Source organism: Podarcis tiliguerta (assembly GCF_965153285.1).
Source record: "Podarcis tiliguerta genome assembly, chromosome: 4".
Taxonomy (NCBI): Eukaryota; Metazoa; Chordata; class Lepidosauria; order Squamata; family Lacertidae; genus Podarcis; species Podarcis tiliguerta.
In genome coordinates, this window is record NC_139537.1 from 17,782,671 (window position 1) to 17,794,728 (window position 12,058).

The 12,058-nt window shown below is 41.9% G+C and overlaps 1 protein-coding gene across 4 annotated transcripts in view; it reads left to right on the top strand.

The window, feature by feature from the left end:
- CNTN5 (contactin 5) overlaps positions 1-12,058 on the top strand; it is a 661,907-nt gene that overhangs the window by 201,527 nt on the left and 448,322 nt on the right. For 3 of the 4 annotated variants that reach the window (XM_083436170.1, XM_083436173.1, XM_083436172.1), the window contains exon 2: positions 7,483-7,621. The gene's annotated coding sequence lies outside the window, so the exon portion shown is untranslated. Of the gene's footprint in view, positions 1-7,479; positions 7,622-12,058 lie in introns of all 4 variants that reach the window. The other variant, XM_083436171.1, reaches the window with a different exon arrangement.

Genomic DNA, 12,058 nt, shown 5'->3' on the forward strand with positions numbered 1-12,058 from the left:
TTCAAGGAATAATTCTGCCTAATATTTCGATAGGAAGGCATTTACTACATCTGACTTTCTGTTAAAATGCATATGCTGAGAGAGAAAGTTATTTTCTTTGAGTCCTGGAAGAGTCTTGTGGGCAATTTTGAGGCTGCCAGTACAATTGCTAAGTGTCCCAGTTTTGATGAGATGGTCCTGAAAAGCAAATCACCATTCCCTCCTGATTTTTTACAACAGAATGTGGTGGGTGTTTAAAATATATTGAGAAATAAAATTGAGAGGCCTAACAAAGGATTTTAGATTTCAGTTAGAGGGGGGATGTTAAGATCTACTTCTGCAAACCTGAGAGTTCCGCCAAGTCTGCTGATACCTCTTTTGTGTTTCAATGATGCTGTTTTACATACCTACTAGCAACTGAGTTCCCTGTTAGTCAATATAAGGCTGAAAATACCTTAAACGTTGGAAGGTTATCTGTATTTCCCCCCTCAGAGGAACAGACATGGTTAGGCTCCCCATTCACATATTTCCACTCTGCTCTTGTGTTCTTCATCCAAGGGAGACAAGAAAGGTGGTCATACAGGAATGCACCTTTTTAGTGGTGGCCCCCTACCTGTGAAATGCTCTGTTGAAGAAAATGCGCCTGACACCATTGTGATCCATTTTTAGGCACCAGGCTAATACATTTTTTTATCCTCTCAGGCCTTTGTTCACTAAGTTGGCAACTGCTGCAGTGCTCCACTTTTAGGGAAGCATGTTACAACTTGTCCCTTCTATTCTGTTATTGTACTCTGCCCCCCCCCCCATTTTTTACTGCTTTTATCTGTATGTATTTTATCTTCTTAAATCACTTTTAGACTTGTTTGTATAAAGCAATTAGCAAAGTGATGGTGGTGGTGAGTCATTGATGGGTCTTTCTTAGGCTGCGTGTGTGTATACTAAAAAACAACAGAAGCATAGAATTGTAAAGTTGGAAGGGACACCGAGGGTCGTCTAATTCCAACCCCCTGCAATGCAGGAATCTCAGCCGAAGCATCCAGGACAGATGGACATCCTACCTTTGCTTAAAAACCTCCAAGGAAGGAGAGTCCACAACCTACCGAGGGAGACCGTTCCACCGTCAAACAGCTCTTACTGTCAGAAGGTTTTCCCTGATGTTTAGCTGGAATCTCATTTCTTGTAACTTGAAGTGATTGGTTCAGGTCCTACTCTCCAGAGCAGGAGAGAACAAGCTTGTTCCATCTTCCATGTGACAGTCCTTTAGATATTTAAGGATGGCTATCATATCTCCTCACTCCCAGGCTAAACATACCCAGCTGCTTCAACCGTTCCCCATAAGGCTTGGTTTCCAGAACCTTGATCATCTTGGTCACCCTCCTCTGCACACATTCCAGCTTGTCAACCTCATTGTCAACCCTACCTACCCGCAGACTGTCTCGCCAGAGTGGTGCATGCTCTAGTTATCTCCCGCTTGGACTACTGCAATGCGCTCTACGTGGGGCTACCTTCAAAGGTGACCTGGAAACTGCAATTAATCCAGAATGAGGCAGCTAGACTGGTGACTGGGAGTGGCCGCCAGGACCACATAACACCAGTCCTGAGAGATCTGCATTGGCTCCCAGTACGTTTCCGAGCACAATTCAAAGTGTTGGTGCTGACCTTTAAAGCCCTAAATGGCCTCGGTCCTGTATACCTGAAGGAGCGTCTCCACCCCCATCGTTCAGCCCGGACACTGAGATCCAGTGCCGAGGGCCTTCTGGCGGTTTGCTCATTGCGAGAAGTGAGGTTACAGGGAACCAGACAGAGGGCCTTCTCGGTAATAGCGCCCACCCTGTGGAACGCCCTCCCTTCAGTTGTGAAGGAAATAGGCAGCTATCCTATCTTTAAAAGACATCTGAAGGCAGCCCTGTTTAGGGAAGTTTTTAATATTTAATGCCACGTTGTTTTTAACACTCGATTGGGAGCCGCCCAGAGTGGCTGGGGAAACTCAGCCAGATGGGCAGGGTATAAATAATAAATTATTATTATATTCTTAAATTGTGATGCCCAGAATTGGACACCGTATTCCAGGTGTGGTCTGACCAAGACAGAATAGAGTGGTACTATCACTTTCCTTGACCTGGACACTATATCTTGTGCTTTAGCTTCCTCCTTGCAGTGTTTACTCTGTTATCACCAGATTGGGCATTGCTTTACTTTTGGGTAAAGCATATTTATTTCAATAATTTATATACCACTTAATACCAGGGTACAATGGAGAAATACAAAGGATATGATAGAAATACAGCATGACATCGGTTAAAATTAATGGCATCATCAGAAATACAACATGATTACTTGCCACAAAATGTACCATGCCTTTGTACCTATGGCTTTTTCAGCCAGGGTTATTTCTGTGGCAATAAGACATGTTCCCGTGATAGCTGCATGTATTGCACGGTTATCATGCCCCTGTAGCAGCGATCTGTTGGACAGTCCTATGGGCAAAAGCAGCTCAAGCCAAACATTTTCTCTTCTGATTCCCTTCCTTTTCCCTCCACTCTTTTGACTGTATGTGTTTGTTTGTATGAGGTTTTTGTTTTGCAATGGCAGGCTTAAGGGAGGTGAGAGTCTGACAACATACCGGCTGCACTGGGAGATGTGTGATAGGCAACGGTAACAAGGTTATTCCTTGTTTAGTGTGTAAGTCAGGAGAACAAAATCCCCAACCAGACTGCATGGTGTGCTTGCTGTTATAGATCTCTGTACTGAAGCAGTCAAAGCAAGTTAGACAAGGCAAACTCCATGGACAGATGCAACGCAAATAATCTCCTGCCGTAGAATCACTGAATTGGAGGGATCCTGTAAGTCAGCCTTTCTCAACCTGTGGGTCCCCAGATGTTGTTGAACTACAACTCCCATCACCCTTAGCCATCAAGGCCAAAGCTCAGGCATGATGGGAGTTGTACGGTCTTCAAATAAAAACATCTTGAAGGTCCCAGGCCACAGAGAAGTTAGGCTGGCCTCAACTAGAGCCAGGGCTTTTTCGGCCGTGGCTCCGATCTGGTGGAACACTCTGTCACAAGAGACCAGGGCCCTGCAGGACTTGACATCTTTCCGCAGGGCCTGCAAGACAGAACTGTTCCACCAGGCCTTTGGCCAGGGCACAGCCTGACTCCCTCCCTCGGCAATCTTCGCGGAGCTCTGGCCCAATGGTTGCCAGTGGCTTGAATTAATTAATTTTATAATGAATGATTTTAGAGTGTTGTTTGTGCTGTACTTTTGTACTGTTTTATTGTTGTTAGCCGGCCTGAGCCCGGCTTCAGCTGGGGAGGGCAGGATATAAATGAAATTTATTAATTATTATTATTATTATTATTATTATTATTATTATTATTATTATCTGGGGACCCACAGGTTGAGAACCGCTGCTGTAGGTCAACTAGTCTGCCTCCTGCAGGAAATCTGGAGCAAGTGCATTCCTAACAAATAGCTGTCCAAAGGACTGACCTTAGTCCTTCGGGTAACTTGGTCTTGGCAGTTTCTGGCTTTATACACTAATAGTTTCAACTTAGCTTGGTAATAAACTGGCAACCAGGGCAGAGCTCCACGCACCTGATCCATAGAATCAGAAAAGTGCAGAATTGGAAGGGACGTCAAGCGTCATCTATACCTCAAGAGTCATCTGCAGTGCAAGCGTGTTCAGGCCAAAGGCACTAGCTGCTGCAACCATCTAATGCGATTTCAGAAGATCCTGCTGGATCAAGCCAATGGCCCATTTAATCTAGCATTCTATTCTCCCAGTGGCCAACCAGATGCCTGTGGGAAACCTGGAAGTAATAGTTGAGCACAAAGCACTCTTCCCTCCTAAGTTTCTAAGCAACTGATATTCAGAAGCATTGCCTGTGAAGGCAGAGCACAGCCAATGTGGCTAGAAGCCACTGATAGCCCTCTGCTCCATGAATTTGTCTAATCCTCTTTTAAAGCTATCTAAGCTGGCAGCCATCACTGCCTCCTGGGGGAGCGAAACCAAACAATTTCCAAACCAATCTCAAGGGCAGTCCCACCTGGAGCATATTGCAGCCATCCAGTCTAGAGGTTAAGGATGTTGCTGCTTTGACAACTTGCCACAATCTGGTTTAGCTGTTTTTGGTACAGTGGTACCTCAGGTTACAGACGCTTCAGGTTACAGACTCTGCTAACCCAGAAATAGTACCTCAATAATAATAAACTTTGCTTCAGGATGAGAACAGAAATTGTGCTCCGGCGGCCTGGTGGCAGCAGGAGACCCCATTAACTAAAGTGGTACCTCAGGTTAAGAACAGTTTCAGGTTAAGAATGGACCTCTAGAACGAATTAAGTTCGTAACCCGAGGTACCATTATATTGTGTTTTTAAAGTGTTGCAATGTGTCTTGGCACCTTGTGGTGAAAGGCAAGTAAAAGAAATCAAATTATTATTATTGCTATTAATAACCACAACACACACACACACACACACAGAGAGAGAGAGAGAGAGAGAGAGAGTAATTAAAAGACTACGACACCAGAGGAAAAAACAAAATCTCCTCAAAGCATAGAATCATAAAACTGCAGAGTTTGAAGAGACCCAAAGGATCATTTAGACCACAATGTGAAACTATAGTAATATACTATGAAAACATCTTAAGAGTCACGGGACATGACTGCTGTGTGTCCACTAAGTACCTATCTGTGAGTTAAATGGGGATCAGAAAGAAGTATGGACAGCAGCCATCTGGACCCCATCCCCCTCCATAATATGCAGAGAGATATATCTATATATAGATATATAAATATAGATATAACCTCTTAAAAAATCCACTCTGCTTGTTCTGTGCCACATTTCCTCCTTCAAATTCTGAAACACTCCTTTCTCTCTCTCTTTTATCCTTTCCCCCAACTTTGTTTCAGAATCCCTTCTTTTTTCTTCTTCCTTAAATCTATTTTATTTGGGAGCTAAATAAACATACCTCCATAAAAATAATTGCCCCAACATTATTAGTTCCCCAGTGCAGTCCAGTAACATGCACAATTTGTGTGCATTCCATTTTATTATTATTATTATTATTATTATTATTATTATTATTATTATTACTACTACTACTACTACTACTAAAGTAATAATCATAAAGAAATAAGAATAAAGATGTTCACCCCACCAACGAGACCATTCCATTGTAATTATCTAACCTCCCAAAATTTCAACACCTCTTGTGATGGTTTGACCCCTTTCCGTTTTAACTGTACGAATTCTACAAACAGTGTCCACAGAATCCCTTCTTTTGTCTTCCTTTCCTCACCCCACCCTCCACTCCTCTGATCATTCCTATTGTGTCAGTCAATTTTACGCTGTATTCCTGCAGGCAGGAAAATGGCCTTTTACAAATTTATCGTACAGCGTGCCTAGTAATTTCGGTACTTTATAAATAAAATAGGATGGTGATAAATTCCTAAGGTGGAACCAGTCCAGTGAGGGATTATGAGCCCAATTCAGCACCTCAAAAAAGCTTCACACATCCCCCTTTTTTAAAAGTAATACCTAGAGTTCAACTCATTATGATTTTCTAATACTTTAACTGGGTTACTTGGGGAACCCAGCTGAGAACGAATCTCATTAGAAGAGTGATCCTGTAGAGCTGATAGCCTATCAGTTGGAAAAAGTTCCTTCCTGAACATGCAACAAAGTGTGTTGATGTTCCTTCCATTTCAAATTGCATCGGGGGTCGCTCACAGATTTCTCTTCAAATAAAAGTGCTGTAGTTGTCCTTAATGGCCAGGTAAAGGTAGATACCCATCTGGCCTGGATATCTAGTTACATTTACAAAATTAGAGAGTGGAGAAGAAACAGTAATGTCACAAAGGTACAGATGTAATTTTTGGCATTATCTGTTTTTAGTGGCAATCAGGTTTATCCAACTGAAACTTTATGTCTCTCTAAGGTATGACTTTAAACAGGTCTGGGATCCCTGGAACACCCCCCAAAATAGATTGATAGATAGATAGATAGATGATAGATAGATAGATAGATAGATAGATAGATAGATAGATGGTAGATGATAGATGGTAGATATTGGTAGAGTACAACTCTTATTATCCCTGAAGTAGATGATAGATAGATGATAGATGATAGATGATAGATAGATAGATAGATAGATGATAGATAGATAGATAGATAGATGATAGATCGATGATAGATAGATAGATAGATAGATAGATAGATAGATAGATAGATATAGTACAACTCTTATTATCCCTGAAGTATTGAGTATTGGCCATGCTGGGACTAACAGGGCATTTATTTATTCCAACAGCATTTATTTATTTGCAAAACAACAACAACCCAATATTGCCATGTCATAAAATATCAGGGCAGTTGACACCATTAAAGTATTTTTAAATAACCAAACTTTTTAAAAAAGTTGTCTGGCCAATAAAATGAAACATTTGGGAAGACCTGTCGACACAAAAAGGTCTTCAAGAAAGTAAAAGGCGAGGGTGCCTGCTGGATCCCTGCTAGAAAAGAGGGCTCCACACAAAAGCCTGACTTCTAGTGGATGCTAGTTGGGCTTCTGTAACGTGCAGAGAAACTCAAAGCGCTCCTCCAGATTATCTTGGCGATCGAGCTGAGATATAAGAGTTCAAGTGGTCCCTTACGGTATCCTGGACACAGGCTCTCTGGGGCTTATGGAGAGCAGTAGGTTTTCCCACCCCTGACTTTGCTGGAAATCGGGGGGAAAATAAAAATAAAAAATTGCCCAGTAGCACCTTAGAGTCCTGCCCACCTAGCAGTTCGAAAGCACGCCAGTGCAAGTAGATAAATAGGTACCACTCCGGCAGGAAGGTAAACGGCATTTCCGTGTGCTGCTCTGGTTCGCCAGAAGCAGCTTAGTCATGCTGGCCAGTAAAGCGAGATGAGCACCGCAACCCCAGAGTCGTTTGCGACTGGACCTAATGGTCAGGGGTCCCTTTACCTTTACCTTAGCACCTTAGAGACCAACTAAGTTTGTTTGTATAAGCTTTTGTGTGCATGCACACTTCTTCAGATACTGGAAGTGTAAATGCAAAGCAAATATAAGAACATTACTGGATCACAGTGGCTGAGCAATGTGCCTTCAGGAAGCCCTCAAGGGATGCTTGTAGGTAATAACCCCCTCCTGGCTGCTATGCAGAGACATACTGGAGATTTGATCCCTGGGTTCTAGTCTGACACCTCTAATTACTTCGCCACGCTTGCCCAGGAGTAAACAGCACACCTACCAAGCTGTAGGCTCCAATAAATTAAATAGAAATTTTCTTCTTAGTCAACCTGGTTAGAATTGTGCCATACATTCTGATACGCACATTATTCCTGGAGGTGCAGAGCAGGTGAGCTGATAGCAGAATTTGCATAGATAGAATTCTGGCTGGTCGCTGCTGGTTAGAGAATTCTGGATTAGGTAGACTTTTTGCTGCTATAAAACAAAGACTGAAGATGATAATAATTTTGACTATTTTCTGTTCAGCAGATTATCTGAAAGGATTCTGTTTTTGACTGAACACGCTGCTCGCTCCTTCTTCATCCATTTGCACCCATTAAGGACTATTTTGCTGTGACTGTGTCCATCTCAAAAGGCACTTCTACACAGATTGGAAGCCAACTAGTAGGTAAGATAGATTTAATATTCCTTTGGAGGTGTTGATGGGGTGCTGCTGTGGTTTTCGGTTACATGAATCGCAGTGAATCCGAGATGTGTACTTTTCAAAATAAAAATGCTTCCAGATATATATTCTGAATTGAGTAATCCCATTAACGTTACTGAGATGATACAGCAATGGTATCAAGAATCTGTTCTTGAATGGGTGGCTAATTCAAATGTATGTTTACTAGTAGTATCCATTATTAGTTGATTACTGTACATGTTATAAAGCAAGGGGAACCTACCTGTTTCATCATCTCCCCTCCCCCCCCCCAGCAAGATTTATTGGATCCTAAGTGTTGACATTTGAGGTTATACCTGCTATAAATTTTGTTATATTGTTTGATTAACTGTTGTTCTTTAATTGGACTTGTTACCTGTTCAGCGTCCTTAGTGGGAAAAGGCAAGTTGGAATGAAGAATGAATGCATGAATGAATGAATGAATGAATGAACAAATGAATGAATGAATGAATGAATGAAAGCATACTCTATCTGATATGTGGAAAAATTTCACATATTTGTATATCTCATGGAGGTACATGATCATGAGTTTAATAATCAATTGAGTGGATTTATTTCAGACTTTCATCCAGTTTCTCTCTCTTTTTTAGGGCTATCAGTTGTGGGACAGAATCAAAATTCCTCTCTCTGTTTCACTGTCCTGTTCATAGGGTGTTTCCCTTGTCCATTTTTGATGCAGGTATCTGCTCTGTTGAGAGTATTTGGCTGTGCAAACTTTTGGAGGAGGAGATTTGAACACTTAGAACTATTTTTTAAACAAAAACAACACATGGTGATATAAGTCAACCTGTCCCCCCATTTCAGCTGTTTCACCCAACCCCTCAAAGCCTCCCCCTGAAAATATCAGTCTGAACCATTGCAGTCCACACCCTTCTTTCCCCAAAACTTATGTCCATGCAGAATTCTTATGCAGATTCTTTCCTTTGCACATGCAGAGTTCCTTTGCTCCTGGGTATGTGTGTGTGTATAACCTGTTACAAAAGTGGCTGTGCAAACTGATGTGCTTTATACTGATGAGCCAATTGACAGACGTTGAGTGTTTTCACTAGCTGCAGTTTGAGAATCTGCATCATTTTGCCAGGAATGCAGTGCTGACCAATTTATCACTTGGATTTGCATTAATAGCTACTAGTCATGATGGCTATGCTCTGTCTCTATAGTCAGAGACAGTAATTAGTTTTTTAAAACAACAACAATAAGTGGTGTAGAATTTTTATGAAATTGAAATAAATAAATAATACTTGTGCTTGGATCCTGCTTACAGGTTTCCCACAAGTTGGCCACTATGAGAAAAGGATGCGGGACTTGATGGACCATTGGCATGATCCAGTAGGCTCTTTTTACATTGTTGCGTTCTTGTGATGCACACTCAGCCCTTTCCCCAATGCACCTCTGTCCTGGCTTGTGGAACAGGTTGTGTGTCCAACCTGCCAATTTTATTTCCCCCCAGCAGAAATTAAACCTGAAAGAATCAGATGTAAGGAAAGTTTGAGACAATCAATCAGGATTCCGCACAACAGAACTGGCGATAACCTCACAGTGGAAATATATATTAAAAAATGGGCAGCATGTCTGTAGAAGAGTAATTGCTTCATCCCCATGAAGAACAGAATCTCTTCTCTACATATATACATTTTTCCATGGTTCAAATAAAATTTCCAGTGCTTATGCACACAAATATTCACAGGCTGCCAACCATGCTGTTTCATGTGGTGTTAATTTATAAGGTGTGTGTGCATGTGATAAATTGGAAGATGCACTAATTGTGTTCTTTTCTGCTTGCACTGCCTTCTCCGCAGGTTACTTAATTAATTGCTCACCTGCTTTCTGCTTTTAAAGCTATAAACTTTGCGCTTGCTCCTCCCTCTCCCCAAGCAGGTTAATTAGTTGAGTTGTAAGGTGTAGCCTCTTCCTTCTTTTCCCAGTCCCTTAGTCAGAATTGGTTTGCTGGACACGCCATTAATTACCACAGGGATGCAGCAATCAGTGTGTTCTCTGGTCATTCTAACAGCAGGCATGTCAATTTCATTTAGATTTTGTTAATTTCACCTCCTCTGGCAATTTCTCCATAGCTTAACTGACAACCTGATAGGGCTTCGGTTTACAGAGAACTGGCAAAAGGAACTGGCTGACTCTGGATAGAGCATTGATAGGTGGAGAATGAAGGGTAAAGTTGATTCAGGAAAACATGGGACAATATAGTGCCTTTGGGTGTTTTTTCTTTTATTTGAACTTTTGCAGCCTTACCAAATGGTAATTGACGTATGATAAAATAAACAAGCCACGGTTTTACTTCCAAGGAATAGTAATTGGAACTTGTAGGAAACAACATTCCCTTGGTTATATATAAATCTAAAAGGGGATATCTAACACGCGTGTATCATGTACAGATACTAGATATTTGTGCAAAGAAGTAAACTTCCAGGCTTCTATCTTCTGTCTGGAACAGTGGTGTTCAATTTTTATTTTTATTTACTTTCCAGATTGAATAGTGTATTGAGGAATGCCTGCAGATTGGATACAGAACCCCACTGTGCTGCAGAAAATTCAGTGACTTATTCTAGGCCACAAACATGCCTGCACACTCTCTTACCATAGTGGTATATGCTCTGGTTATCTCACATTTGGGCTACTGCAATGCGCTCTGCATAGGGCTAACCTTGAAGGTGACTCGGAAACTACAACTAATCCAGAATGTGGCAGCTAGACTGCTATGACGGACAGCTGAGCTAGACCATAGTCTGGTGATGCAGTATGTTGGAACTCCACCTGACTGCTGGAGCCTCTTTCTGATTGGCTACCAAGACAGCTAGCCAGAGGAGCATGGAGCTAGCACTTTGGGAGAGAAAATAAAAGGAGCATTTTCTGAGAGATGGTTCAGATTGTTTGGTGGAGAGAGTTAGAGAGTTGGCTCTGATCTGTGTATAGCATCCACTTTGAGGACAATATCTACCGCTAGAGAAAGGAGACTCTGAGCTTAGATTGGAAGACAGTGTGTGATGTCTTGTGAGAGTATTCAGACTGGTGGAGGGCTGAGTTCAAGCAAGGAGGAGCAGAGCTGTGAGAATACAGTCTACATGGGTCTCGTTTCAGTCAGGAGCGGAGTGATCTTCTAGAAAGAGAAGACACCTTAACCAGTTAAGAGGGGTGTGGTGATCCCCTAGGTCTGCTGTACTATTCAAAGTACCTCAGGAGTGTGATTGTTAGAAGGTTGGGAATCTGACAGAAAATAACCCCTCTTTTAAGAACCAAAGTGTTAAGCTGCAGCACCTATGTAATTAAGCTGAGGAATGGAAGTGAAAGAACTGGAAATAAGCTAAGCATTTACCATCGAGTCTAGAAACTGTCTAGGCTGATAATGGGTATGCACCCAATACCTGAGCGATATCCTACCTACATCTGTAATCAATAAAGTTGTGGACAATTTTCAATCCCAGTTGTCAACGGCGGGGGGGGGGGGGGGGAGGGAGCTGTGAGTGAGTCCGCAAAAAGAATGTGAGTGAAGAAGAGGAATGCAATTTTAATAAATAGCAAAAATTAAAAAAACCTCTTTTTAATAAGTGGATTATTAAAGTACAGCACATTCTGCAAGTACAAAATGAGCCCATTTCATTTCTATGCTTGCTGGCAACCTACTGCCAACCAAGGTAGTAACAACAGCTGTAAGTCGGAGACTTTTGGGTCTCAAGCTCATTATCCAGATGGATGATGTCTATCCAATTAAATTTTATTGTTGAAGAATGGAAGGGGATGGAGGAGCAAACGTCCCGTTAACTGGTTTTGCTCCATAATGTACCTGAAGAGTGAATTATATCTTTGCAGTTCAAAACACCTCTAATTAATTTGTAGAGGTGTTCCTCTTCTTTTGTGACCTGGTAATAAACAAGCAATTGAGGTTGCCGGGAAGAAGAAGGAGCCTTGTTAAAAAGCGTATAGCCCTGTGTCTGCGCGGAAAGATTGGGAAAGTGCAGAGTTCAGTTGTGGCGATGTCAAACTGCATTCCCTTCCTGAGCAGCTAATTGAGAGTTATATTGGAGGTGTAAGAGAGCCATTGAAATAAACGAGAGAGATGGACCACTCCAAAACAGATATAAGTGAATTAGAACTGATGAACCTGATTAGAGTGGATTCACTGTGTCACTTTAAATACACTCCAGCCTCATTCATCTTGTTGCACCTGATCTGTCATTGCAGGACCACTTACAAAGTGTTTCAAGCAGTTTAACTTGATGATGGATTATTTCATGTTTTGTATGCTGGGAAGGGATTTGATTGAAGGGCAATCCATTTGATAACAGAGCGGTCGATTCCAGTCCCTGGCCTGCACCGCTTTTGACTTCTGACTGGTGCAGCAACCACCAAGCTCAAACTCCATGCAAGAGT